General features: G+C 41.2%; 1 non-coding gene across 1 annotated transcript; it reads right to left on the bottom strand.

The window, feature by feature from the left end:
- Window positions 1–4,648: 4,648 nt before the first annotated feature.
- On the bottom strand, window positions 4,649–4,756 carry LOC112660722 (U6 spliceosomal RNA). Its single transcript, XR_003137161.1, has one exon. It is a non-coding gene; the product is annotated as a U6 spliceosomal RNA (small nuclear RNA).
- Between the last annotated feature and the right edge of the window lie 271 nt (window positions 4,757–5,027).

Genomic DNA, 5,027 nt, shown 5'->3' with positions numbered 1-5,027 from the left:
AATCTCAGCAATATTGACATTTTGCACTAGATAGTTCTTTGTTGTGAGAGCATCATAGGATGTTTAGCAACATCCCTGGCCTCTGCGTGTTAGATGCAGGTCACACCGACCCCCTAAGTTGTGATAAGCAAAAATGTTTCCAGACATTGCTAACAGTCCCCCTGGGGGGCCAATTTCCACCCAAAACTTGAAAACCACTATCTTAAAGATCATGATGGATAACTTTGGGGATATCTTTCCAGCCTAGGCCAGTGACCCCTTTCTCCAAGCACTGACCCTCCTCCCTGTCCCATGCTTGTCTGCTGTGACCTGAAGCCTGTGGACTTGCTATATTGGTCATCTGACCCCACTTGGGCCTCTCGGCTTCTTTCCTGTGGGAATTTGAAACCAGGACCTAGGGACTATCACCTGGGTTCTTTGTGGGTTCAAAACATTAACACAAATTTAGGAGGTGTGGATGAATGTAGGATAACATGGGGCCAGCAAGCGAAGATATCCTACTGCAGAGATAAGGTTGAAATAACTCCAGAGAAACACAAAGGAAGAGGCAGAGAGAAGGTTCTAACATTTTCCAGGCAAGCCAAACTTCCTGCCTTGGGTAGTTTAAGATATTTCTGTGCAATTATAACTAATTGCGCTTTCATGCCAGGGCAGTTTCTTGGTGTTTTTTGTTTTTTGTTTTTCTGTTATTGGCAAATAAGTCCTTACTGGTATATTCTCTGTGGCCTGGAACTGAAATCATAACTAAGAAACAAGGGATCTAGGCGGTTGAGGGGCAGTTTCTAGCCCTCAAGGCAACTCCACCTTTCTCAGCACAGGTGCTATGTTCTCCTTTCCCTACCAAATAGCTTCCTTACTCTCTCTATAGAGTTTTCTCTTGTGTGGTATTTTTTTTTACGATTTTATTTATTTATTCATGAGAGACACAGATAGAGAAACAGAGACATAGGCAGAGGGATTTTGGCTCCTCATTGGGAGCCCAATACAGGACTCAATCCCAGGACCCTGGGATCATGACCAGAGCCAAAGGCAGACGCTCAACCACTGAGCCACCCAGATGTCCTGAGTTTTCTCTTAATTTTGGTTTCTACAAAGCCTAGTGTGCCATGGGCATGACTCAGCTTCTGGTTGTCTATTCACCACCAGCTTGAGTGCTAACAGCAAGCCCAGGCGAGGTTTCTTGGCTCAGATTCCTGACCAAGTGAGTGTGACTGGCTCATGTGGCAAACATGATTGGCTGCCTATCCAACAACCATCCCTCCCAATTAGTTTTGTTCAGGTGAACAACCCCAAGTGAGAAACTAAATTGGTTCGGAAGGGCAAAGAGATGGAAGAGGAATCTTCAGGAAGGGTGGGGAGGCTTATGGGAAAGAATTTTATCCTTGATACAAGAGAGCAAAGCCTATAGAAGAGCTAGGCCATGCCCTTCCTGCTGGCTTTGACATATCATATGAGGATATGATGCTTGAAGCTGTGGTTGTATGGTTTACTTTATAGTCACAAAATGAAATAAAGCCAAGAGAACTAGAGAGGAACTGACAGAGGGCTATAACATCCTTGAGTTGACGATTTAACCAACCCTGGAGCCATTCACTTTTAGACTTCTTGTTACATGAGATAATTAGATGTCCTTACAGTTTTAGCTACTTTGACTCAGGTATCCTGTTACTTGAAGCCAGAAGGATCCCAGCAGATACAGTACAGCTCATCTTTTCAGGCCAGGTCACTCAGGTCCTGGGTCACTAGCTGGCTACCCTGCAGATTTATTGCTGTGGAGTCCTGCACCTACCTGCAGTCCATATGTTTGTCCCCCACCCCAACCTTTTATTATGAACATTTGAAAACATACAGAAAAGTTGAGAAAATAATACAATGAATGCTTAAATATGCTTCACTTATATTCATCAGTTGTTAACATTCAGCTACATACATTCACTGGACATTTTCCCCTATATAAGGGCTTTCTTTCTGAATCATTTCAAAAGTAGTTAGAGACTTTATGAAGCTTCACTCCAAAATACATCAAGATCTACCTCCTAAGACACAAGGGCATTCTTTTGAGTAACCAGTAACATCCTTTGGTGCTTTTTTGAGTTTGTCTTTCTCTTTTTGTTCTTATCCAGGATTCATCAAGAATTACATGCTGTTTTAAAGTCATCCTACAGGGATCCCTGGGTGGTGCAGCGGTTTAGCGCCTGCCTTTGGCCCAGGGCGCGATCCTGGAGACCCAGGATCGAATCCCACGTCGGGCTCCTGGTGCATGGAGCCTGCTTCTCCCTCTGCCTGTATCTCTGCCTCTCTCTCTTTCTCTCTGTGACTATCATAAATAAGTAAAAATTTAAAAAAAAAAGGAAAATAAAGTCATCCTACAGTCTCTCTTTTATTTTAAAACAATTCTCCTGCTTTTTTTGTTGGGGGCAGGGATGGGTCTTTCCTGTCATTGACTTTCAGGCCAGTTCTTTTATTATTTTTTTTTTATAAAAGATTTATTTACTTGAGAGAAAGAGAGACAGAGTGCAGCAGGGAGGGACAGAAAAGGGAGAGAGGAGAGAGAGTCTTAAGCAGACTCCACACTTGGCACAGAACCCAACATGGGGTTTGGGGCTCAGTCTCACAACCCCAAGATCATGACCTGAGCCGAAACCAGAGTTGGATGCTTAATCAACTGAGCCATCCAGGTGCCCCAGGCCAGTGCTTTTTTTTTTTAAGATTTTATTTATTTATTCACGAGAGACACGTAGAGAGAGGCAGAGACATAGGCAGAGGGAGAAGCAGGCTCCCCACAGAGATCCCGATGCAGAACTCAATCCTGGGACCCCAGAGGGATTACGACCTGAGCCGAAGGCAGACGCTCAACCACTGAGCCACCCAGGCATCCCCAGGCCAGTGCTTTTATAGAATGTCCACAATTTGAGTTGCCTGGTTTTTCTTCCAGATTATATCCAGTTAAAGATTTTTAGCAACAGCTCTACAGGAGTGAGGCTGGGTTCTTCTCAGTGCATCACAACAAAAGGCACATGATGTCACTGTGTTCTTTCATAGGTCACACTAAGTTGAATCAGTTGATTGGGGTGCTGTCTGGTAGCACTCTCAGTCATAAAGACATATCTTTCTCCTTTGTGATTAAGAAGTAACCCGAGGGATTGTACTGTGAGAATATGAGAGTATCTTGTGCCCCCAAAACTTTCAGCCACTGCTTTAACAATTATTAAAAAGGCTTGCCTGAATCAACAATTTGCAATTGTGATTGCAAAAACCACAATTTAAAGAAAATCTATCATTTTTTCTACATTTATTAGCTGACATTCCACTGTTGAAGAAAAAGGGTTTTCGTTTCCCTCACACACACTTCTGCAATTTTCTTGAGTATCATGATGAACTCAGAATGTTCATTACCATTCTCTTGCTTCTTGATCTTCAGTTTGTCCAAAATGTGTTCTCCTTCAAAATGGGAGCCCTTTCAAACTGGTTTCTATGTCTTTCTGACACTTGCCTGTTTTTGAGCATTTCTTTGTTCTTCTAACAGAGGAAATCCCAAGCTCATCTTGTACCTTCCTTGGCCCAGATCTGGAATCAGACCTGGTTCTTTTCAGGAAGAAAAAGTTGTTAGAAACCAAGAACTGAGTGAGAAGAGTGCTCATTGCAGGTGGGGTGTCACTGCTTCTAGGCCTTTCTCAGGGGACAGAGTCAGGAAGTGTATTTTATTTTAAATAACTAATTTATCTCAGTCCTCCAACTCCAATCCAACACTACAGGGTCCTTCCTCTTTTCCCCTAGTCCCTATTTTTATCTCCTTTTTCCCACATTGAAAACCCTGGCTTTCACCGACATCAGTATATTTGCTTACTTACAGCTCCCTACAATACACTGAATAGTTCAGAATCACTATGTCTCTACCACAATAAACTTACTAATAAAGTACAAGATTGTTTGCAGCTTTTATTTTATCCTTAGAATATAGCTGACTAAAGGTAATGGTGTGTTTAAAAGGCTTTTAACCTTGAAATAAATTCATTTGTTTCTCTTCAAATTAGGGTTTTCCTCTCCATGTTGATTTCTTTTTTTTTTTTTTTCTTTGTGGTAGTGGGCTTTTTATTTTATGTATTTTTTAAAGATTTTATTTATTTATTTGGGAGAGAGAGAGAGAGCACGCACAAGTGGAGGGGAAGGGCAGAGGGAGAGGGAGAATCAGACTCTCCTCAGAGCAGGGAGCCTGATGAGGGCTTCAATCCCAGGAGATCATGACCTGAGCCAAGTCAGATGCATAACGGACTGAGTCACCCAGATGCCCCATTATTATTTGTATTTTTTAAAATGTTATTATTTTTATTTTTTCCAATTTTATTGAGATATAATTGACATTGTGTTAGTTTCATTGTGTTAGTTTCAGTTTCATGATTTGAATATGTATGTATTGGGATCCCTGTGTGGTTCAGCGGTTTAGCACCTGCCTTCAGCCCAGGGCGTGATCCTGGAGTCCCAGGATCGAGTCCCACATCAGGCTCCCTGCATGGAGCCTGCTTCTCCCTCTGCCTGTGTCTCTGCCTCTTTCTCTCTCTCTCTCTCATGAATAAATAAATAAGATTAAAAAAAAGAATATGTATGTATTGCAAAATGACTACCACAGTAAGTTTAGTTAACACCCATCATGAAAATATGGAACCTCATGAATTTACAGATTGTGTTTGTACAAGGCCTGTGCTAATTTTCTCTGTATCATTACATTTTTAGTATATGTGCTGCTGAAGGGGAGCACTGATATGATTTTTTTTAATAAGTAAAAACAGTGCCATAATTCAAAAGTCAAAATCACATGAAATGGTAACTCAGAGAAATTTTCTTCAATCCCCATATATAACAAATTGTATTAGATTCTGGTTTATCCTTTCTTAATTGCAAAAATAAGCAAATACATACATATGTCCTCATTTTGCCTTCTTTTTTATTCAGATGGTAGTATGTAGTATATACTTCTTTGAATCGTATTCTTTTCAATTCCTATTGTCCTATATATTATATATACAAGC

This window comes from Canis lupus, chromosome 2, assembly GCF_003254725.2.
Source record: "Canis lupus dingo isolate Sandy chromosome 2, ASM325472v2, whole genome shotgun sequence".
NCBI lineage: Eukaryota > Metazoa > Chordata > Mammalia > Carnivora > Canidae > Canis > Canis lupus.
The sequence above is the reverse complement of the archived record's forward strand: the minus strand, read 5'-3'. Positions and strand labels throughout refer to the sequence as shown.